This window comes from Saccopteryx leptura, chromosome 3 (genome assembly GCF_036850995.1).
Source record: "Saccopteryx leptura isolate mSacLep1 chromosome 3, mSacLep1_pri_phased_curated, whole genome shotgun sequence".
Taxonomy (NCBI): domain Eukaryota; kingdom Metazoa; phylum Chordata; class Mammalia; order Chiroptera; family Emballonuridae; genus Saccopteryx; species Saccopteryx leptura.
This window is the reverse complement of record NC_089505.1, coordinates 221,852,516-221,877,175: the sequence shown is the minus strand read 5'-3', so window position 1 is coordinate 221,877,175 and position 24,660 is coordinate 221,852,516. Positions and strand designations below refer to the sequence as shown.

At 46.0% G+C, this 24,660-nt stretch overlaps 1 non-coding gene across 1 annotated transcript; it reads left to right on the top strand.

Annotated features, from left to right (window-relative positions):
- The first annotated feature begins 12,888 nt into the window (after positions 1–12,888).
- TRNAV-GAC (transfer RNA valine (anticodon GAC)) lies at positions 12,889–12,964 on the top strand. The gene has a single exon. It is a non-coding gene; the product is annotated as a tRNA-Val (tRNA).
- Positions 12,965–24,660: the final 11,696 nt, after the last annotated feature.

Genomic DNA, 24,660 nt, shown 5'->3' with positions numbered 1-24,660 from the left:
GGAGGACCCGGGTTCGATTCCCGGCCAGGGCACACAGGAGAAGCGCCCATTTGCTTCTCCACCCCTCCGCCGCGCTTTCCTCTCTGTCTCTCTCTTCCCCTCCCGCAGCCAAGGCTCCATTGGAGCAAAGATGGCCCGGGCGCTGGGGATGGCTCTGAGGCCTCTGCCTCAGGCGCTAGAGTGGCTCTGGTCGCAACATGGCGATGCCCAGGATGGGCAGAACATCGCCCCCTGGTGGGCAGAGCATCGCCCCATGGTGGGCGTGCCGGGTGGATCCCGGTAGGGCGCATGCGGGAGTCTGTCTGACTGTCTCTCCCTGTTTCCAGCTTCAGAAAAAAAAAAAAAAAATCAAATGCTTTTTTTTTTTATCACTTTATATTCATTTTGAAATATCCCAGCCCTGGCCTGTTGGCTCAGTGGTAGAGCGTCAGCCTGGCGTACAGGAGTCCCAGGTTCAATTCCCGGCCAGGGCACACAGGAGAAGTGCCCATCTGCTTCTCCACCCCTCCCCCTCTCCTTCTTCTCTGTCTCTCTCTTCCCCTCCCGCAGCAGAGCCTCTATTGGAGCAAAGATGGCCCAGGTGCTGAGGATGGCTCTGGATGCAACAAAGCGACGCCCCAGAGGGGCAGAGCATCGCCCCCTGGTGGGCATGCCGGGTGGATCCCGGTCGGGCACATGCGGGAGTCTGTCTGACTGCCTCTCCGTTTCCAGCTTCGGAAAAATGCAACAACAACAAAAAAAAAAATGCAAAAAAAAAAAAAAAAGAAATATCCCTCAATTTTTGTGAGCAGTATAATATAATAATATATGTCAAGTATACTTTAATGAAAAAAGGAAAAATAAAGTAAGTACAGGATAGTAAAACTAAAGTTTTCACTGATGATGAAGTTGAACCTTGTGAGAAGATGAAGGAGTGGCCCTGGCCGGTTGGCTCAGCGGTAGAGCGTCGGCCTAGCGTGCGGAGGACCCGGGTTCGATTCCCGGCCAGGGCACACAGGAGAAGCGCCCATTTGCTTCTCCACCCCTCCGCCGCACTTTCCTCTCTGTCTCTCTCTTCCCCTCCCGCAGCCAAGGCTCCATTGGAGCAAAGATGGCCCGGGCGCTGGGGATGGCTCTGTGGCCTCTGCCCCAGGCGCTAGAGTGGCTCTGGTCGCAATATGGCGACGCCCAGGATGGGCAGAGCATCGCCCCCTGGTGGGCAGAGCGTCGCCCCATGGTGGGCGTGCTGGGTGGATCCCGGTCGGGCGCATGCGGGAGTCTGTCTCTGTCTGACTGTCTCTCCCCGTTTCCAGCTTCAGAAAAATGAAAAGAAAAAAAAAAAAAAAAAAGAAGATGAAGGAGTGAATATCAGAATCCTGGAAGCATGTTTAAAGGTGTTCATGTTGTAGATGCTAATCAAGAAGAAGAAAAAGCAAAGCAAAGACTAAAAGTATTACTTAAATCTTCCAGAAGTTGTCTATGAGAATGATGGTGCCTTTTGGGAATTTATGGGGGTGGTGAGTAGGGAGAGGATGAAAACTGTCCTTTAAAAAATCTTTTATTGGGGGTTCTTAATGTACCAAGTTGAGTCTGGAACATTTGCCAAATATAAGAAAACTGCCCCAACCCAAGTAAATGTGTGGCGTTCAGAAGTCTATGCAGATGATAGAAGAAAAAGAATCAGAAACTGCTGATCTGCCACTGAGATCAATGTTGTGTGGCAAAGCTGTGTGCAAGGAAGGGGTGGGGGCTCTGTTCTTCTGAACTGGTTTCTTTTCTGAGCACAAGTGCTTTCTGTGTCTTCCAAACAATGCAGAACCCACTCGGTTCGGGGAACACACCAGCCTTTGTTCCACTGCAGTGTGATGGTCTTGCTGTTCCCATTTTGGCTGCTCCTCAGATCATGAAAAGCAGCATGGTCTGGTTTCACCAAGTTCAGCAGTTCACAGCTCCTGATAGAGCACACTTTCAAGTCTATGAGAAGAGTAGATGTGTCACTGCTGACTGAGGACACACACTGTGGATTCCCAGCCCTCCTCATCTGCCTTACGGCACTCATACAACTTCATCACAAAGATGAGTCAGTTTTCCTTGGGAGTCATGCAAGAGCACAGATGAAGCCTTGTCCTGTATCCCACCCAGCACTCAGCCTGGGCCCAACTCAGAACGGATCCCCAGAAAATAAGATGGCCGAGGCTGGTGTTAATTTCTATATGCCCTAGTCTGTTTTGGCTGCCATAACAAAACACCACAGACAGAGGGCTTCAACAACAGATTTGTTTCTCATAGTTCTGGGAGGCTGGGAGTTCAAGGTCAAGGTACTGGCAAGATAGATTTCATTCTGTGACCTTGTCTCCTGTCTTGTGGGAGGCTACCATCTTTCCATGTGCTCACATGACATCTTCTTTGTAGGAGAGGGAGAGCATCGGTGAGCTCTGATCTCTTCCTCTCATAAGGACACTAGGCCCATTATGGGGGTCTCACTCTCAAAAGATCTCATCTGACTCTAACTTCCAAACACTCATTCTCCAAACATCATCACATTGGGGGTTAGTGCTTCAACACAGGAATTGGGAGGCACAATTCAGTCCATAACAACATGCAATACATCAGATATCACTATGCTAGGTACAAATCAAATTAATCAACTTTAAATGAAAGTACAATATACATATAGAAAAGTATACCAGCGTAAAAATATAGACTAATAGGTTTTTTTAAGTGAGAGGAGGGGAGATAGTGAGGCTGAACCCCGCATGTGCCCTGACCAGGATCCACCTGGCAACCCCAATCTGAGGCCCATGCTCAAATAAACTGAGCTATCTTCAGTGCCCAGGACTGATGCTCAAACCAATTGAGCCAGTGGCTGCAAGAGGGGAAGAGAGAGAGAAGGGGAAGAGGGAGGGGAAGAGAAACAGATGGTCGCTTCTCCTGTGTGCCCTGACTGGGGATCGATCTGGGGACATCTGCACGCTGGGCCAACACTATCCACTGAGCTAACCTGGCCAGGGCCTGACTAATACATTTTCACAAAGTGAACACACCTAGGTAACCATTATCCAAGTTAAAAATAAAATAGCATATTCCAGCACCCCAGGGTTCTCCTCATGCTCCCTCTCAGTCTGTATTCCTACCCTCTGCCCCAAAACTAAGACAAACACCACAGATTCATTTTGCTTGATATTCAAACATTAAACAAATGACGCACATAGTATAGATTCTTTTGTGTCTGGCTTCTTTTGTTCAATACTATGTTTGTGTGTGTTCATTTTCATTGCTATATGGTATCGCGCTGTAGGAATATAGTTAATTGTTCTACTATTAATGACATCCATTTCCACTTTTTATTATGACTAATAATAAAATACTTCTATGAACCCCCTGGCGTTAAACAATCACACACATTTCTGTTGGGACTGCACCTAGGTGTCAAACTGATGGGTCATGGTAATAAGTATCCACCCTGGTAGATAGGCTAACCAGCTTCTAAGTAGTAAGATGGATTTAACTTCTACCAGCTGTTTATCAGTTCACCTTGTTCCACTCTTGTCAACACTGGAGATTGTCAGTCTTTTAAATGTTTACCATTCTGGTTGGTGTGCATTATGTCTCATTGCATTTTTAAATTTGCATTTCCCTGGTTCTAATGAGATTGGGTGTCTTTTCATATTGTGTTGTCCATCTGAATATCTTTCTTTATAAAGTGCCTGTTCAAGTCTGTTGCCCATTTTTCTATTGAGTTGTCCTTTTTAAAAGGTCTTTAACTGTGGACATTCTTTAGATACTTTCAAAATGAGCCCTCTGTCAGTTATAAGTGTTGGAAGTGTTTTCTTTTTTTTTTTTTTTTTTTTTTTTTTCATTTTTCTGAAGCTGGAAACAGGGAGAGACAGTCAGACAGACTCCCGCATGCGCCCGACCGGATCCACCCGGCACGCCCACCAGGGGGCGACGCTCTGCCCACCAGGGGGCGATGCTCTGCCCATCCTGGGCGTCGCCATGTTGCGACCAGAGCCACTCTAGCGCCTGGGGCAGAGGCCACAGAGCCATCCCCAGCGCCCGGGCCATCTTTTGCTCCAATGGAGCCTTGGCTGTGGGAGGGGAAGAGAGAGACAGAGAGGAAAGCGCGGCGGAGGGGTGGAGAAGCAAATGGGCGCTTCTCCTGTGTGCCCTGGCCGGGAATCGAACCCGGGTCCTCCGCACGCTAGGCCGACGGGAAGTGTTTTCTTCCACTGTATGTCACACTTTTCACTCCCTTAATGGTATGTTTTGACAAGGAAAAGTTTATAAGTTTAATGTAGCCCAATTTATCAGCATTCTCTTCTATGATTGGTGCTCTGGATCCTGTTTAAGAAATGTTCTCCTATACCAAAGCCATGAACATATTCTTTTGTCATCTTTTAGAATTTTTATTATTTTACAATTACATTTGGATATATAATCTACACAATATACATTTTATTTTGTTTCTATTTATGTACAAATTAGATATTGTACACAAATCTTAAGCTTGATGAGTTTCTGCACATGTAGGTACATATGTATATATATGCATGTATGCCCATATATATTATAAAATGTAACCACTACCCAGTGGTTACATGTAATAAATATTATATATATATTTATATAAAATGGTGTTAAACATTCCTCACAGTCTAGAAAGATTTCTCATATCTCTTCCAATCAATAACCCCTAAAAGTAACATTACTCTGCCTTTATCACCATTGTTTTTGAAATTTTCCCCCCAAAAGTCCATTTTTGAACTTTATAGACACAAAACCCCACAGTTTGTACTCTTTTGTCTGATTATATTTTGCACAACATTATGCATCTGAGATTCATCCATGTGGTTGCATGTTGCAGACACCTGTTTATCCATTTTCATTACTGTATAGTATTCCTGGGTATGCACATGTCACTACTTAGTTATGCACTCTTTTGATAGACATTTGGGTTGTTTCTTACGTCAGGGTATGAAAATAAATTTCCTATAAATATTCTGTACATGTCTTTTGAAGAACATAAGCACTCATAATCTGTTGGATACATGCCAGGACACACAAAATTTTGATGTTAACATAGTATAGAAACATTCAGATGTATCAAGCTCTCCCTGCCAAGTACATACAGCATATTTTATGTGTTCCCACATCTATAATTCTTACTGGAAAAAATGTTAAAACCAGAATTTTCAATTTTGAAATAATTTCAAACTTACTAAAAGTTGTAAAAATAAAACACATAATTTCCATATGTCCAGATTCTTCAAATGTTAACATTTCCCTGTATTTGCTTTATCAGTATGTCTCCTATGTATGTATGTGTGTATGTGTGTGTAAATACATGCTCTTGACACTGTTGGAGAGTTCCAGCCAAGTACTTTGCCGATTTTATCAAGTTGGGTTTGTGGATGATCCTAATGATTGGCTTCAGGTTATGTGTTTTGCACCGAGACACACAGATGTGATGATGTATCCCTTGCAGTACATCAAATCAAAGTGCACACAATGTCAATTTATTCCATATTGGTGTTCTTTAGCTTAATCATGTGGCTAACATGATAGCTACCAGATTTCTCCACTGCAATATTATTATTTTTGTTTTGTAATTAATAAGTATCATATAGAGAGAGCCCTTGAAATTATGTACACATTCTGTTTCTCACCTTATTTTCACTTCCTAGTTTTAGCATCCACTGTGATGACTGAAACACTTTTTACAGTAGTAACTAAAATTAGTTTTTTGGTTTTTGGTTTTTTTTTTTTGGTCTTTTTTGAGAGAGAGACAGACAGACAGACAGGAAGAGAGAGAGATGAAAAGCATCAAATCATAGTTGCAGCACTTACATTGTTCTGTGATTGCTTTCTCTTATGTGCCTCTACTGGGGCTCCAGCTGAGCCAGTGACCCCTTGCTCAAGCCAGCGACCTTGGGCTCAAGCCAGCGACCCCGCTTTCAAGCTAGTGAAAGCACAGATAAGCCTGTGCTTAAGCCCGTGACCTTGGAGTTGTGCACCTGGGTCCTCAGTGTCCCAGGCTGATGCCCTATCCACTGAACCACCTCCTGGTTAGGTGAAACTAGTTATTTAAAAAAAATATTTTATTGATTAATTTTTAGAGAAAGGAGAGAGAGAGAGAGAGAGAGAGGGAGGGAGAGAGAGAGAGAAAGGGAAGGAGTGGGAAGCATCAACTCAAATAGTTGTAATTACTGTACTTCTTGTATGTGCTTTGACCCAGCAAGCCTGGGGTTTTGAACCAGTGACCTCAGCATTCTAGGTCAAGGTCTTATCCACTGTGCCACCACACGTCAGGCTGTTTGTTTTTAATAATTTCAAATTATTCAAAAATCTTACAGTGACAATCAGTAGTTCTCACAAATCAAAATGAAATTTGGAAGACCATTGACATTTACCATAAAAACATCCCCAAAGTCACATCAGAGATTTAAAAAATAAAACAGGCAAACTGGTGGGGGCAGGGGCAGCATTCTCAAGCAAAGTTTATATTCACTTGGAAGCCAGTCATGCTTCTATACAAACCACCCCTTGATGACGTTGGTGTGGGCTGAGAAAAGATGTTTTGCATGCTCAAAGCATTTCATTCTATAATAACAGAAATACTAAGGTCAGCCAGGGCAAAGATGGGGATCAGAGTCAAATCTGTTCATCCAGAGGGCCCATGTCTTCTCTGGAAACAAAGCAGGTCAACTTTGGCTCTGTGTTTACAGGTGATTCTCACCTTTTAAGCTCTCCCCATGCTGGGATCTGCTCGGCTGTTTAAACAGCAAACCCAGCACAGAAGCCTGCTGCTGTGCCCACTGGGATTCTAAAACCCTGTGGCTTAGAGAGTGAGGCTCTCTGGCAGCATAGTCAAGAAGTAGGTTGAATTTGACTAGGTGGTGGTGCAGTGGATAGAGCGTTGGACTGGGATGCGGAGGACCCAGGTTCGAGACCCCGAGGTCGCTAGCTTGAGCACGGGCTCATCTGGTTTGAGCAAAGTTCACCAGCTTGGACCCAAGGTCTCTGGCTAGAGCAAGGGGTTACTCAGTCTGCTGAAGGCCCGCGGTCAAGGCATATATGAGAAAGCAATCAATGAACAACTAAGGTGCCACAACGAAAAACTGATGATTGATGCTTCTCATCTCTCTCCATTCCTGTCTGTCCCTATCTATCCCTCTCTCTGACTCTCTCTCTGTCTCTGTAAAAAAAAAAAAAAGTGGATTGATATAGGCAGATTCAAATTTATAACTGGATTGAGTCACTATAGCTCATTCTGCAAGCCAAGGGTTAAAAAGGAATAGGGTGTGGAGAGAAATAAGGCCTCTAGGCTGGCTTTGAAAACCAGTAACTTAAAAAGCAATTGAATGAGGACTGTGAACGGAACCTTCACCCAGAACATGACTCCCATGAGCTGAAGACTTTGACTTAGGCTCCAGGCAGACAATGTACCCTATTTTGTCCAGTACAGTTCTGCTTAGCAAACCCCATTTTAGCATCCCTGATGTGCCAGGCACTGTGCTGAGCACTGGGAACTGAAGGGTGGGGAGGGTCCAGTTTCTGCCCTTGAGAAGCTTACAGCAGTGGGAGGTTTCTGCCATGGGATAGATTCCAGTGGATGGTGGAACCTGGATAACACTGTCCCAATAGGTGTATTCAGATTGGCATATCATGAGCAGGCTCATGGGCCAGGGCTGCTTGTCCAGTGGGTAGTTAAACCTGGCTGTTGCAAAGCATGTTTCATTTAGAAGTACTGATCTACCAGTGGTTATATGGTAGTCCGATATTTTCTAGTTTAATATTCCTTTTTATGAATTTAAAATTTTTTTTCAATTACAGTTGACATTCAATATTACATTAGTTTCTAGTGTACAGCATTGTGAGTAGACATGTATATAACTTATAAAATGATGCACCTGATAAGCCCAGTACCCACCTGACAACATACATTATCGACTGTAATCCCTATACTGTACTTTCACATCCTCCTAATTATATTGTAACTACCAATTTTTACTTCTCAATCCCTTTATCTCTCTCTTTTTTTTTCTTGTGAGAGAGTGAGCAAGCAAGAGAGACGGGAAGGGAGACAGATGAGAAGCATCAATTCATAGTTGCATCCCTTTAGTTGTTCATTGATTGCTTCTCATATGTGCCTTGACCAGGGAGGGGGGCTCAAGCTGAGCCAGTGACCCTCTTGCTCAAGCCAGCGACCTTGGGCTTCAAGCCAGTGACCTTTGGGCTCAAGCTGGCGACCCTGCACTGAAGCCAGATGAGCCCGTGCTCAAGCCAGCAATCTCAGGAATTCAAACCTGGGATCTGAGCATCCCAGGTCAATGCTCTATCCACTGTGCCACTACTGGTCAGGCTCAATCCTTCTACCCTTTTCACCCAGCCTTCCTACTGCTCTCCCATCTGGCAACCATCAGTTTGTCCTCTGTATCTACGAGTTTGTTTCTGTTTTGTTTGTTTATTTTGTTTATTAGATTCCACATATAAGGGAAATCATATGGTTTTGTCTTTCTCTGACTCATTTCATTCAGCATAATACCTGCTAGCTCCATCTGTGCTGTCACAAATGGTAAGACTTCATTCTTTTTAATGGCCAAGTAATATTTCATTTTATATATTGTATATTGATGGATACCTGGGTTGCTTCCATAGCTCAACTATTGTAAATAATGTTGCAATGAGCACAGGGCTGCATATATATTTTTGAATTAGTGTTTTCAGTTCTTCAGATAAATATCCGAAGTGATACTGCTGGGTCTTATAATAGTTCTATTTTTAATTTTTTGAGGAACTTCTACACTGTTTTCACAGTGACTTCACCAATCTGCAGTCCCAACAGGGAATTCCCTTTTCTCCACATCCTCACCAATACTTACTGTTTGTTGATGATAGAGTTTGAATGTCTTTTATTTCTTTTTCCTATCTGATTGCTGTGGCTATGGCTGTCCAATTTTACCTGGAAAGGAGACACACCCACCAGCTGTTTCTTCCCTCTCCAATCTACAGAGTAATAAATTCTTCATACTTGTACCTACTGCTCTGGCCTTTTCCCAACCCCCTCCCTTACATTCCTTGAAAACATTAGCAATTTCAAAGAAAAAAAATGAAGGACAGTAGAAGGCCACAGTCTGATAATAGGTCACCTGTTTTGCTTGAGTCTGTAACCCTGAAATCTGCCACCACTGGACCAAGGCCACAGTTAACTACATTACTTCATCATGTTGCAATGAACACAGGGCTGCATCTGACTTAAGATGCCACTGATGTTAAGGCACCAGGATGTTCTGTGCCACCAAGAAAAACAAAAAGCTGACAGCTTAATGAAACACAAAAGAAGACACTCTCTACTGTGGGACCCAGCTCAACTCATAGCTGGTCCAATGTAAACAAAGATGCATCTAGAATAAGTTTCATTCCCTAGACTCAATTTAAACTGATAATATAGTTAGTCTGACATGCTTCAAGCATTGTGTTAGGTGTCGAGAAAGGAACATAGGAGGGGACAAACATGATATCAAGCCCCCCTAGTCAAATAGGGAAATTCACTCAACATCTCAATTTCACTTGTCCTTCCACCTTCCCCCTTCCAAGCCGCCAACACTCAACCAGCCAGGACCTGTACCTCCTTAATCTCACTCATTCTTTCCAGGATAAGGGCTAAAACCATCTCAGACATTGGCCACACCTGCTCCATTCTAATCCAGTACAGGGGCTGTAGCTCTGTATGCCTGACACATTGTACTGCAGGGCCAGGGCCTCCCCAAATGGGCAAGCCCAAGCCCACACCTTTAACCTCAGCCTCCCTCCCCAATTCTTCCACCCTCTAGTACCATCTCACAGTGTGACTTCACCTCACTTCTTTTATTCTTTGCTGGCTACAAGAAAAATAACATAACCTGTCTTAAAGTGTAGTGATGATGCCAAATAATTATGGAATCCAAAGTGCTTCAAGCCTTTTTTTAAAAAAAAGGTCCATGATTAACTCAGAATATTACAACTGTCCTGTTTTTACAAATACTGCTTTTTCAAGATGCCTTATTCCTAACAACATGCTTTATGTCTGCCTGTATAAACAAATATTTAATAACTTAGGAATTTAACTGAGGGCAGCCACTCTGGTCAGCAAGGACTCAACTCGCAATCTGAAAAATGAAACTAGATGAGTTTTTTTTTCCACAAATAAAAGTCAAACAGTCTCAAGTATCATAAACTGCACATCCATTAAACTGGGGAGGGACTAGGAACAGAAAGTCTTTCTGGAGAAAAGAACAGCAGCTACCCTTTGTGTCTGAGGAACACTGGGAAATAAGACAACAACAACAAAAACACCAAATCAACCAGAACATAAAGCGATTCTCAAATTAGTTTGAAGAAAGTGTCACCCCAACCATGTCAACTATGCCTTGGGCATGTGCTACCCAGAAGAGGAGGGCCTGGCCGGTGTTGGTCTGGGTTAGGCAGGGTCACAGTAAACGGCAAACACACAAGCGCTGAACAACGGGATTCCTGAAAGTACCAAATAGGTGCCGGGCCTGGGACAGACAGGAACTCTAGATGGGCCGTTTACTGTGTGCCCATCATAGGACGGAGATTCCTGTGCCAGTTAACTCAACTGTAAATGGAGCTGGCGTCCTACTATTTGAGTTGCATGGCTGGCCCGTACAGTACAGGGTCGGTTGCCTTCAGCATCCAGGACAGAAAGGCTGGGGCCCAAGGGCCAGCGAAAGCACCTGGAAACGCCAGCACAGATTTCAGAGGACTGGGCCAGCCAGTGAGGACAGGAAGGGGGTGCAGGCTTCCTTGACCCAGGTATAAAGGAGTAGAGGTGGATGCAGGAATGGCAGGATGGGGCCAGGTGAGAAAGGGAGAGACATGAATCCCTACCTCCAGGGCCAGAGGGGGTCTCCCTGTGCCTCAACGTCGATCTTGACAGGAAACTGACCTCCAGCTCCAGCTGCTGGCTCGTGAGGAAATTCACCCGTACACCACCCCGAGCCAACCCCGGAAGGCTGCGTGCGCAACCTGCCACGTGGTCTGTGCACGCCTAGCCCCGCAGCGTCAGTCTCCCTCGTGCGGTCGTGCTGGCCACGCAGGTTGCTAGGGACAGACGCAGTTTCCCTTTCCGCCGTGGGTATAGACTATGCCAATGACTTCACATGTACTAAGTCACTGAATTTTCACCTCCACGAGGACGTCCATTTTACGGAGGAGTACGCTGAGGTTCAGCGGGAAGAAACTACTTGCCAAAGGCATGTGGACAGAAGGGAGTGGTGCCAACATTTGAACCCAGAACACATCGTGACTGCTTAGCCACTTAAGCACTGAAGATCTTCTAAAAACTGAAGCTCTGCAGGCATGTATTCTGAAAGCACTCTGCTCATAACTGCCATCTATGATTATTCTTCATCACATTTTGCTTTGAGAACAGATGTGCTCTTGGTGTGCAGCCGAGTGTGTGTGTGTGGGTGGGTGGGGGGTACATGCACGCATGCGCGCATGCACGCACGAGGTTTGGAGGATGTTGACCTTCAGATCCAAACTCAAATATTGGTTGAGCCCCAGCCCAGTGCGTGGGCCTGAGTTTGGCCATTTCTCTTTATTCTACAGTAGCCCTGTCATGGGTTAAAACCCACTCCTACCCCTCTGGGGAACTGAGTTTTCATTGACATCATGAATAATGCATTAACGATCCCCTGCTTGGTTCCTCAAGTAGGAACATGGTGGAGGCATGCTAAACTGACTAATGCTACTGATGGGACTCTAGTAAAGCCCATCCCCTCAATGAGCCCTTCCTTTGGTGCCAGGATGAGATGGATTAGAAGGCAGCAGCCCTGGTGGACTGGGAGGCCTTCCCAGCAACACTGCTACTGATCATTACTTCCTTTGGTCAACTCCTCTAGGAGTTTGGGCCTATCAGTTCACCTGACTCCCCATTGTCAAAAGGGATACTGAAGAGGTTGAAAGGATCCTATCCAAACTCGTTACTCTTCTTTGAAGAACTGCCATTTAAATGTTTTAAACATGCATAGGTAAATCCATTTTATTATATATATATATATATATATATATATATATATGTATTTTTTTTTTTTATTTTTTATTTTTTTCCTTTTTCTGAAGCTGGAAACGGGGAGAGACAGTCAGACAGACTCCCGCATGCGCCCCACCGGGATCCACCCGGCACGCCCACCAGGGGCGACGCTCTGCCCACCAGGGGGCGATGCTCTGCCCATCCTGGGCGTCGCCATGTTGCGACCAGAGCCACTCTAGCGCCTGAGGCAGAGGCCACAGAGCCATCCCCAGCGCCCGGGCCATCTTTGCTCCAATGGAGCCTTGGCTGCGGGAGGGGAAGAGAGAGACAGAGAGGAAAGCGCAGCAGAGGGGTGGAGAAGCAAATGGGCGCTTCTCCTGTGTGCCCTGGCCGGGAATCGAACCCGGGTCCTCCGCACGCTAGGCCGACGCTCTACCGCTGAGCCAACCATTTTATTTTATTTTATTTTATTTTATTTTATTTTATTTTATTTCATTTTATTTTACAGAGACAGAGAGTCAGAGAGAGGGATAGACAGGGACAGACAGACAGGAACGGAGAGATGAGAAGAAACATCAATCATTAGTTTTTCGTTGCACATTGCGACACCTTAGTTGTTCATTGATTGCTTTCTCATATGTGCCTTGACTGCGGGCCTTCAGCAGACCAAGTAACCCCTTGCTCGAGCCAGCAACCTTGGGTCCAAGCTGGTGAGCTTTTGCTCAAACCAGATGAGCCCGCACTCAAGCTGGCGACCTCGGGGTCTCAAACCTGGGTCCTCGGCATCCCAGCCCGATGCTCTATCCACTGCGCCACCGCCTGGTCAGGAGGTAAATCCATTTTAAAGAGCATCAGTTGAAAGTTTAGTATAGGCCCTGGCCAGTTGGCTCAGTGGTAGAGCGTCGGCCTGACGTGCAGGAGTCCTGGGTTCAATTCCCAGCCAGGGCACACAGGAGAAGCGCCTATCTGCTTCTCCACCCCTCCCCCTCTCCTTCCTCTCTGTCTCTCTCTTCCCCTCCCGCAGCCAAGGCTCCATTGGAGCAAAGTTGGCCCGGACGCTGAGATGGCTCTGTGGCCTCTGCCTCAGGCACTAGAATGGCTCTGGTTGCAACAGAGCAATGCCCCAGATGGGCAGAGCATCGCCCCCTGGTGGGCATGCCGGGTGGATCCCGGTTGGGCACATGCGGAGTCTGTCTGACTGCCTCCCCGTTTCCAACTTCAGAAAAATACAAAAAAAAAAAAAAAAGAGTTTAGAATAAAAGACAGAACTGGCCCCAGGAAAAATTGAAAATAAACTACAGAAGAATAATCCAATTTCAGTATAAAAATTGCTCCTACCAACATTACCTCATTTTCTCTTCACAGCAGGCTGGGCGGCACTGTTACAACTTTCATTTTTCAGACGAAGAAACCAAGGCTGAGGTTACCTGCCTGGCCCAGGGATGTGTACTTGGTTTGGAGAGCTAGCTAGCATTTGAGCTCTTGTGGCTACTGGCCTTTTTAACCCCACATCATTCAGTGTTTTGCCCTCACTTTAGGGACTGGTTGTCCTCATTTCTTCTGAACACTGTGTTCAGGCTATGTGTCCTTGAGACCTCCACATTCCTCCCAGAGGACCTTGAAAGGAGCAGAAAAGGAGGTTGGCCAATAGAGCTGCTTCAGGTACCTCAGGGGTCTCAATAGAGGGCCCTTGCATGGACCCGCCCAGTCTCCCCTTCTTTTCCTCCTTCTAGTCCTAAAATTTCTGTTCTCTTATGCTCTGCTCCATGGGACCCTGTGCTGCACGTGTCCACTCTTAGTAACTTGATCTCTTAGCCAGTTAAAAGGCTATGTTTCCAAGGGTGACATAACCAAGATGGTGACATATGTCATTCCTGACTTTGTTCCTCTCAGGAGAAGGCCAACTAACATCTACTCAAGAATAAGACAGCACTGAAAGGGTTGAGAGTGAAGCAGCCCCCTGCCCCTCAGAGACCAAGACTGATTAGAAGGGTAAAAGAAGTAGCTGCACATGAGTCACATTACACTTCCCTGAGGCCAGTGCAGCACCATGTGGGGAGGTCTCCTGAGCCTCCAGTTCCTCCTGTGGGGAAAGAGCACCCAGAGAGGACAACCAGCATTGTGAGTTGCTTTGTGGGAGCCGAGCCTCTGCTATTACACCACCAGGATTATAGGGGAGTCTGTGTGGTTCAGCCACTGGGAACCTATGATGGGGGAGAGGGGAGGAACTTGCAACAACCAGCACATGGATCTTGGCAGACAGAGTTCATACCTGTAGTGCCCAAGTAGTATTCCCAACCAGTGGATTTACTTATCTGCAGAACGAAGTCTGGAATGCACTCTGGCCAGGGAACTTTGAAGGATGTAGATCTGCCTGATTCAAATCTTCAAAGAAGAGTTTTGTTAGACCTAGAGTCCAGTGTGCCCATGCCCAGTCAAGGAGCTGAGTCAAGCCTGACCAGGCATTGTGCAGTGGATAGTGTCGTACTGGGACACGGAGGACACAGGTTCAAGACCCCGAAGTTGCAGGTTTGAGCACGGGCTCATCTGCTTGAGCCCAGTGTTGCTGGCTTGAGCAAGTGGTTACTTGGTCTGCTGTAGCCCCCCCCCCCCCCCCGGTCAAGGCACATATGAGAAAGCCATCAATGAACAACTAAGAAGCCGCAACGAAAAATTGATGCTTCTCATCTCTCTCCCTTCCTGTCTGTCTGTTCCTATCTGTCCCTCTCTCTGTCTCTCTCTGTTTCTGTCACAAAAAAGGGGAGTTGAGTCTCTACCTGCTGTGGAGAGTATCTTCTAGCCTCATCTAACCAGAAGGGTTGCTTATAACTCCTGGAAGCTTTGTGGTGCAGCAATGCTTGAGCCAAGAAGCAATAAGCAGAGCTGATTACCCCCAGAAAAAGGCATTGTTGGGCAAGGAGGGTTTCCAGGCTACACACAGATAGCGGATTAATTCATACCCAAGACTAAGGGTAACACCCAGCCTTTTCCCCTCCTAGTCAGGCGAGAAGGCTGAGACATAGCCCCACCTCTGTAGAGAGTGCCTTCCTGACCAGAAGGGCTGGTGACAACTCCAGGAAGCTGTGCAACCCAGCAGCACTCAAGCTGAGAGAAGGGCAGAGACGATGGCTGGCACAGCAAAGCCGGTGGACCTACTTGGCCAGGGAACTTGAAGTGAAGGTCAACTTGAGTTAAGACAACAAACAGTTTCACTGATCTTAGAGCTGCTTCTCCTGCTGCATGCAGGCAGAGAATCTAATCAGTAGTCATACCAAGGAGCCAAACCAGAGCACATGGGAACCTGCGTAACCCACACAACAGCCTTATGCCCAGTGTCACTGGGCAGCACAGCCCACAGCTTCCTCTGTCTGCAGAGAGAAACCACTGGCCTTACCTGCCTAGGGAATTCAGTCCACACTCAGGATTGATTCCACTAAAGTTATCAGTTTAAAATAGGGTGATAAAAGTTTAAGATATTTTATATAAGATTCATGGTAACTACTAGGGAAAATCTTGTAGCAATTCCATAAAAGAACACAATAAAGTCAAAACATACTGACACCAAAAGACATCAAAATACACAAAAAGACAGTGGCTATAAAACAAGGAACAACTGACCAAAATAACCAGAGAACAATTACAGAAGGCAGTAAGTTCTTATCTATCTATCTATCTCTATCATCTATCTATATAAAACTGAGACTCATGGACATAGAAAAAAGTGAATGTTTGGGGGGGAGTTGGGGAGAGTAAGGAGGAACAAATATACAGGTGACAGAAAATGATTTGACTTTGGGTAATGGGCACACGAAGCAATCAACATTTCAAATACTATAGAGATGTTTACCTGAAACCTATGTGTTCTTTTAGACCAATATCACCCCATTAAATTTAATTTCTATCATTTTTTTTTTGACAGAGAGTCAGTCAGAGAGAGAGAGAGATAGGGGCAGACAGGAACGGAGAGAGATGAGAAGCATCAGTCATCAGTTTTTCGTTGTGGCACTTTAGTTGTTCATTGATTGCTTTCTCATATGTGCCTTGAATGTGGGGTTACAGTAAACCAGGGGTCCCCAAACTACGGCCCGCGGGCCGCATGCGGCCCCCTGAGGCCATTTATCCGGCCCCCGCTGCACTTCTGGAAGGGGCACCTCTTTCATTGGTGGTCAGTGAGAGGAGCATAGTTCCCATTGAAATACTGGTCAGTTTGTTGATTTAAATTTACTTGTTCTTTCTTTCTTTCTTTCTTTCTTTATTTATTTTTTTGTATTTTTCTGAAGCTGGAAACGGGGAGAGATAGTCAGACAGACTCCCGCATGCACCCGACCGGGATCCACCCGGCATGCCCACCAGGGGCGAAGCTCTGCCCACCAGGGGGCGTCGCTCTGCCGCAACCAGAGCCACTCTAGCGCCTGGGGCAGAGGCCAAGGAGCCATCCCCAGCGCCCGGGCCATCTTTGCTCCAATGGAGCCTTGGCTGTGGGAGGGGAAGAGAGAGACAGAGAGGAAGGAGGGGGTGGGGGTGGAGAAGCAAATGGCGCTTCTCCTATGTGCCCTGGCCGGGAATCGAACCCGGGTCCCCCGCACGCCAGGCCGACGCTCTACCGCTGAGCCAACCGGCCAGGGCTTGTTCTTTATTTTAAATATTGTATTTGTTCCCGTTTTGTTTTTTTTACTTTAAAATAAGATATGTGCAGTGTGCATAGGGATTTGTTCATAGTTTTTTTTATAGTCCGGCCCTCCAACGTTCTGAGGGACAGTGAACTGGCCCCTGTGTAAAATGTTTGGGGACCCCTGCAGTAAACCGAGTAACCCCTTGACAAGCCAGCGACCTTGGGTCCAAGTTGGTGAGCTTTGTTCAAACCAGATGAGCCCATACTCAAGCTGGCAATTTTGGGATCTCGAACCTGGGTCCTCCGCATCCCAGTCTGATGCTCTATCCACTGTGCTCCTGAGCTAGTGCATGCCGAAACAGGTGTGGGCTGTTTCTGATCCCCTGGAGTAAGACAGTCCACATAAATTGCTGGGCTGCATTAGTGTCCGGGTCAGTTTAATAAAGGTAAATGCAAACAGAAAGTAAGAGTCAGGGTGTAGAGGAATGGTAAAAAAGGCATTCTTGAGGTCTAGGATTGTGAAGTGAGTGGTGTTTAAGGGAATGTTTGACAGTAACTTGTAGAGATTAGGGACTACTGGATGGAGAAGAACTATCGCCTCATTGATTAGGTGTAAGGCTTGTACCAGGCAATAAGCCCCTGAATATTTTCAAACAGGAAGGATGGGGGTATTGCAAGGAGAGTCCATGGGGATGAGTAAGCCTGATTTAAGAGGTGGGTAATTATTGGTTTAAGGCCTTAGAAACAGACACAGTTACACATTAAACAAAGATTTTTACAAATTATGAATTAAGGAATTTAAATGAGTGCACTTTACTTATTTCAATTAAAATTATACTAGAGGTATTTTCTGACAAAACAGAGAAAAGACGGATTACTTATTCACACAGCTCAATAGACAACTCTGCTTTTTTAAGTTTTTTTGAGATGGCAGGGAGTTGCCAGCATAGAGGGGAGGAAGAGAGAACATGGATGGACAGTGTGAACAGCTGTATGGAAAGAAGGAGGGTCAGAATCTGCAGGAGGAGAAGGAGGAGAAGGAGGTTAAAGTATTGGTGTGGCGCCACATGGTCAGAGGAGTTAAAAGGATTTAGAGCTCTGAAGAGAGGGGTGGGGGCGAGGAGGAAAGAGGCACAGTCACAGTTTTTTTGTTTTTTTTGTTTTTGTTTTTTTCTGTATTTTTCTGAAGCCGGAAACGGGGAGAGACAGTCAGACAGACTCCCGCATGCGCCTGACCGAGATCCACCCGGCACGCCCACCAGGGGGCGACGCTATGCCCACCAGGGGGCGATGCTCTGCCCCTCCGGGGCGTCACTCTGTTGCGACCAGAGCCACTCTAGCGCCTGGGGCAGAGGCCGAGGAGCCATCCCCAGCGCCCGGGCCATCTTTGCTCCAGTGGAGCCTCGCTGCGGGAGGGGAAGAGAGAGACAGAGAGGAAGGAGAGGGGGAGGGGTGGAGAAGCAGATGGGCGCTTCTCCTGTGTGCCCTGGCCGGGAATCGAACCCGGGACTTCTGCACGCCAGGCCGACGCTCTACTACTGAGCCAACCGGCCAGGGCCCACAGTCACAGTTTGTAAGGAGGGAGGAGGGGTCAGAGAAGAGACAGGCACCACAGCCAGAGCCACAGCTTCTAAGGAGGGGGGAGGGGATGAAGAACACAGTGGAGAAGGGAGGGGCTCCTGGCCAGCAGGAGAGGAAAAAGAGAGACTGGATTTGCAGGTGAATGAGAAACAGGTTTCTGCGAAGGGAGGGGGTTCTTGGAGGGAAGAGACTGCAGTAAAGAGATTTGCAGAGGGACCAGAGAGGGGTCCCGAGAGAGGGGTGCCCTCAGGGGTCAGGCAGGAGGGAGAGAATTGGGAGTCCACGGAGAAGGAAAGATTAGGAGCAGAGGTTTTAGGTGAGGTTTCTTTGGCCAAAACGGCCTGAGTGTAGAACAGAAGGCACAGAAATTAAGGACCAGGAGAGAAGGGAGAAGAAACCCTGCATGTAAGGAATCTCTGATGCCCTTCCCGTCCGGTGGCAGAAATTGTCAAGATCTCTTAGGATACTGTAATCGAATGTCCCGTTTTCAGGCCAATGGGAGTCATTGTCTAGTCTGTACTGAGGCCATGCCGTGTTACAGAAGAAGATTAATTTCTTCAATTTGAGGTCTGAGAGACCGAGTTTGGAGAGGTTTTTTATGAGACATCCTAGCGGGGTCTGGTCGGAAGGCTTAGACTCTGAAGAGCCGTGAAGACAGGTGAGCAAGAGGGGGCGTCCCTGCCTTTTGTCACTATCCCAAGAGGAGAGAATCTCATGTGGGGGAGTCGTCCCTGATAGAGGTTGTCACCACCTGTCAGGGAGCTCTGAGGATGAGAAGTCTGAGAGAGTGGAGAGGTTTGGCTAGGCACCTAGTCTTCCGTGTAGTCCACTGAGACTGAATGAAAGTCAAACCCCTCAAAATGTGAGGCGTGTCAGAGAAAACCATCCGATCGGGAAGGGGTCTTTTTAGAGAGAAATTTAGAGGCCAACCGGGGAAGGGGAAGGGAGAAACTCCTTACCTTCTGGTCCGGCAGGGGTTCAGGACAGGGTTAGACTGCCGGCCAATCAACCTACAATTACACGTCCAAACAGAATCAGGGAGTAAGCCCAGGATGAGCTGCCGCTGCCCATTGCTTCCCTAGTTGTAAGCTTGGATGGCAAAGAGGGATCGTCCAGGCAGTTAGTACCCTGTCCTGGGTTTCAGCACCAAATGTTGAAATCCATGGGAGTCCAAAAGACCAGAGTAACAGGCTTTATTGAAAGGAAGAAAGGAACCCTGCCGGGCACTTCTCCCAGGGAGAAGAGCACCGGTTACAGAGTAGGGGCGAGTTATATAGTGTTTGGGAGAACCTGAGGGGATACTGAGGCAAAAGTCCTGGTATGTTCCCTTTTATGGTTTGAGGATTTCAGCTTTCTGGAATGCTCCTTCTTGGGGCAGCTTGACCAGCTTCTTGGAATTCCTCTGTCTCAGGGGCAATAGTCCAGTAAGGGTGAGGTCTGACAGATAAGCGGAACATCAGAGGGCAGTTGGAATTCCTGTATCTATCACTTACTAAGACTGAATCAGGAAGAAATAGAAAATCTGAACAGACCAATTGCTAGTAAGGAGATTGAGTCAGTATTCAAAAATTTCCCAAAAAAGAAAAGTCCCATACAAGATGGCTTCACTGGTAAAGTTTATCAATATTCAAAGAAAAATGAGGAAAGGTCTTCCTTAAACTCTTTCCAAAAAAAAAAATCAAAGAGGAGGGAACACTTCCTAACTCATTTTATGAGGCTACTCCCAAACCCATTTTACATGGCCAACATTCCCAAACTCATTTTATGATACCAAAACCAGAAAAGAACACTACTAGAAAAGAAAACTCTAGGCCAATATCCCTGATGAATATAGATGCAAAAATTCACAGTAAAACACTAGTAAACCAAATTCAGCTGAACACTATAAGGATCATTCACCATTATCAATTGGGATTTGGCTCTGGGATGCAAAGATGGTTCAACATACACAAATCAATAAATGTGATGCAATCAATGGCACAACTAGGTGGAACAATGTATTGATGCTTCTATCTCTTTCTCCCTTCTCCTCTCTCATTCTTTCTCTTAAAAAAGAACCCCCAAAACAAAAACAAAAACACCAAGAGATAATAAATGCTAGTGTAGATGTGGAAAATAAGGGAATCCTGTGCACTGTTAGTGGAATTGTAAATTGGTGCAGCCACTATGGAAAACAGTATAGAGGCTCCTTTAAAAAATTAAAAATAGGATCACCATATGATCCAACAATTCTACTTCTGGGAATATATTCAAAAAACACTAACTTGATAAGATATCTGCACCCCTGTCGTTACAGCAGCATTACTTACAATAGCCAAAATATGAAAACCACCTAAAATGTCCATTGATGGGTGAATGGATAAAAATGTTGTGACATATAAATTATTATTCAACCATAAAAAAAATGAGGAAATACTACCATTTGCAATGACATGAATAGACCTTGAAGGCAGTGTGCTAAGCGAAATAAGTCAGAGAAAGTCAAATACTGTATGATCACAGTCATATGTGAAATCTAAATACTCAAACTCACAGAAAAAGAGAAGAGGGTTGTGGTTACCAGAAGCAGAAGTTGGAGGTGGGAGGCTCTTGGAGGAAGGTGGTCCACAGTTACAGTTATAAGACAAATAAGTACTAGGGATGTGATGTACAACAAGATTGTAGCTAACACTGTTGTATGATTATTCAGGAAAGCTGTTAAGAAAGTAAATCTGAAGAGTTCTCATCACAAGGAGAAAAATATTTTCCCTTTTGTTTCTTTTTCTTGTATCTATATGAGGAGATGGATGTTAGCTAAACCTATGTGGGAATTATTTCACAATATATGTAAATTAAATCATCATGCTATATGCCTTAAACTTATAGTGATGTATGTGAATTTTTTTCTTTTTCTTTCTTTCCTTCCTTCCTTCCTTCCCTCCCTCCCTCCCTCCCTCTCTCCCTCCCTCCCTCCCTCCCTCCTTCCCTCCCTTCCTATTCTTTTTTGTCTAGAGAGATAGACAGGAAGAGGGAAAGTGGGAGGGGAGAGATGAGAAGCATCAACTTGTAGTTGTATCACTTTAGTTATTCATTGATTGCTCCTTATATGTGCCTTGACTGGGGAGCTCAAGCTGAGCCAGTGACCCCTTGCTCAAGCCAGAGACCTTGGGCTTCAAGCCAGTGACCTTTGGGCTCAAGCCAGCAACTTTGAGATGATGTTGATGATCCCGTGCTCAAGCCAGTGACCTTGGGCTTCAAGCTGGCAGCCCTCAGCTCAAGCTAGCCACCCTGTTCTCAAGGCAATGAGGCCATGCTCAAGCTGGTGACCTCAGGGTTTTGAACCAGGAACCTCAGCATTTTAGGTTGATGTGCTATCCACTGTGCCACCACCTGGTCAGGCTGTCAATATTTCTTAATAAAACCGGGGAGGGGAAAAGTTGTTTCCCATGAGTCCTTTGAATAGTGACTCTAGTGGTGCTGACTCACGTGATAGGTAAGTTGGCTTTGCTTCTTCCCAAGTCATCCTGTAAGTAGTTGCTTATTCTTCCAATGGCCAGCCTAGAGTGACACTTCCAATTATTTTCATTTATAGCTTCTAGTTATCTCTCTTCCCAGGCCTTATGCTGACAGCAGTTCCAGGTGACCCATTTTGGATTTGCAGCATCTGCATAAAATCATTGGTTTGGTCTGACCTGGCTTTTCAGCCAGAAGGGTTCTAGCTCTCAGCAGCCTGCTGGAGTTTCAACACTTTGTCACATCTTCCTCAGGCCTTCTTAGGGAGCGCTAAGGTCTGGGCTATCCCTGACTGTTGCAGGATCCAGGCAGGCCTGCACACAGCAACTGTCTCCCCCAACCCAGTATAATAAAAATCTGGCCATACAAGTGCCATTGTAAGTGGTCAGAGCCTCTGTGGTATAGTAAGAGCTCAGGGCTGTTCATTCAGCAAAAGAAATGTAGATTAAGTCCCTTAAAAAAAATTTTCCCCACTGATTTTTGGGAGATAAAGAGAGATAAAGTATCAATTGGCCATTCCACTTAGTTGTGCACTCATTGATTGCTTTTCGTATGATGCCCTGGTCAGGGATTGAACCTGTGACCTCAGTGTGCTGGGACAATTCTTTATCCACTGAGACATCCATTGCTTCAGATTTGTGTGAACTCTGCCTCAACCAAAAGCAACTCCTCCACCCCCACTTTCTTGTGATAGATACAAGGCAGAGACCAAGTTTTATTCATTCTTGAATAGTGACCATCTTTGGCCCATGGAAAGTACTCCATATAATTGTTCTAACATTCAAAGAGTCTGCAAATCACTTAACCTGAATTTCTTACTGGTCTGCTGAGAGGTTGGTTAGTAGGTGTTTCCTGGGAAAGAGTTTTGTGGTCAATTAAGATAGGAAAACTCTGGCTTAAACCAAAGGTAAATTAAACAGGATTCTTTGCTGCAGTCCTCATCACAGACTTTACTATGCATTTCCAAGAGAGTGGTCATCAAATGCAGAGGGTGTCCTAACAAAGACCTTTATTTCTTTTCTTTTCTTTTCTTTTTTAAGAGAAAGGCTGGGGAGAGAGAGAGAGACAGGAACATTGAGCTGTTCCTGTTCCTGTATGTGCCCTAACCGGGAATTGAACCAGCAACTTTTGCGCTTCCAGATGACTCTCCAACTAACCGAGCTATCCCGCCAGGGCTTAATTTTTTTTTTATTGATTAATTTTTAGAGACAGAAGAAGGGAGAGGGAATGGAGGGGGAAGGAAAGCATTCATTTATTGTTCAACTTAGCTGTGCATTCATTGGTTGTTGTTGTTTTGTTTTTTTTCATTTTAGAGAGGAGAGGGAGAGACAGAGAGAGAGGAGAGACAGAGAGAGAGAAGGGGGGGAGGAGCTGGAAGCATCAACTCCCATATGTGCTTTGACCAGGCAAGCCCAGGGTTTCGAACCGGCAACCTCAGCATTTTCAGGTCGACGCTTTATCCACTGCGCCACCACAGGTCAGGCTCATTGGTTGTTTCTTGTGTGTGCCCTAACCCCGGATCAAACTCACAACCTTGTCATTTTGGGATGATGCTCTAACCAATTGAGTAACTCGCAGGGCCCCAAGTTCTTTTTAATGAGAGCATCTGTTAAGACTAAGATTCCATGGGCTACATTTTGGGAACTACTAGTCTAGTCTAGCCATAGTTTTACTGATGAGGAAAGGGTGAACAAAAGAAAAAGTGACTGGCTAAGCTGACTGCTGGGATTCCAACCCAGAACTCGGTCTTCCAGACCAAGGCTTTTCCCCTCTCACTAAACATCTAACCACAGGTACAAATCAACTAGAGATTCTTGGTGATCATTCCTAGGTTTTAAGGAAAACTTTTTTTTCAGTTTCATGTTGAGGGGTTACAGTGGAAGTGAGGGAGAAGTAACAGTGAAAGCCATTCAAACCAAAAACCAGATCAAGAAATTTTCGGCTCCAGAATGAGTCCATTTTTTTCTTGGTGTGGAGGGCACTAATGAAGACCAGATGTGCTCCCGTTAAGGACTCTGCCGGTCCTTTTGAAAATACAACCTGCAGAAGACAGGTGGGAACACCTGGGACTTCAACCCTTCCCAATTTGCCTCAAATTGACCACATTCCAGAGGCCCTATAAAACAGATTGTTTATTCAAAGCAGTCAATACACTAAAATTTACTTCACCCTATTACATGCGGTACCTCTGCAAGGCACTGGGGATTTGAAAGAGGAATAGAGCATCATTTCTGCTTTGAAGGGATTTTCTATCTGGTAGGGAAACACGCTACCATAGGCTTACAACGTCTTAGGAGCCGATGGAGGGCAGTGTTCGCAAAACCTTTTAGTGCCTATCCTAAGAATCTTGCACACACACACACCTTAGCCATGGGAGCTTTGGAAGATGTGTTCCGTGTTGAACGGGGAATCTGGCCACAGAATATTCTGTGACTCCAGAAGCCAGCACTGTGGGTCGGTTCTGCCGCAGTTTTTGCGGGTTGGGTCATGGCAGCAAGTCCGCGAGGGCTCCCACACAGCCAGGAGAACCAGCACCATAGTGAATCAACATCAGAGTTAACCACAGGATCCTTTAGGAGCCCACCCCTAAATTTCAATCATTTGGGGTTCAGCAAGTCTCTTGACAGAGGCGGGTTTAACGACTTCACACAGGACCATCCATTTTTACCGAGCCCAACCATTAGGCAACAAGCACAGGAAGGCCAGCGTCGCTGCACCATTCCACCGACGACGACGAGGATACGGGGTCCCGCGGACGCAAAACGATCTTCCCCGAACCCCGCCGTCAGTGAAGGGCCAAGCCCACCATCCAAAACTGGACGGTGAAGAGTCCAATATCTCCACGCGGACACGACTAGAGAAATGGGAGACAGCGGAGGGAATAAGCATTCATTACAGTCCGGGCGATGGTGGGCGGAAGCGGACTCCTGACGCCTTGGCGGAAGCAGCCCTCCCCGGA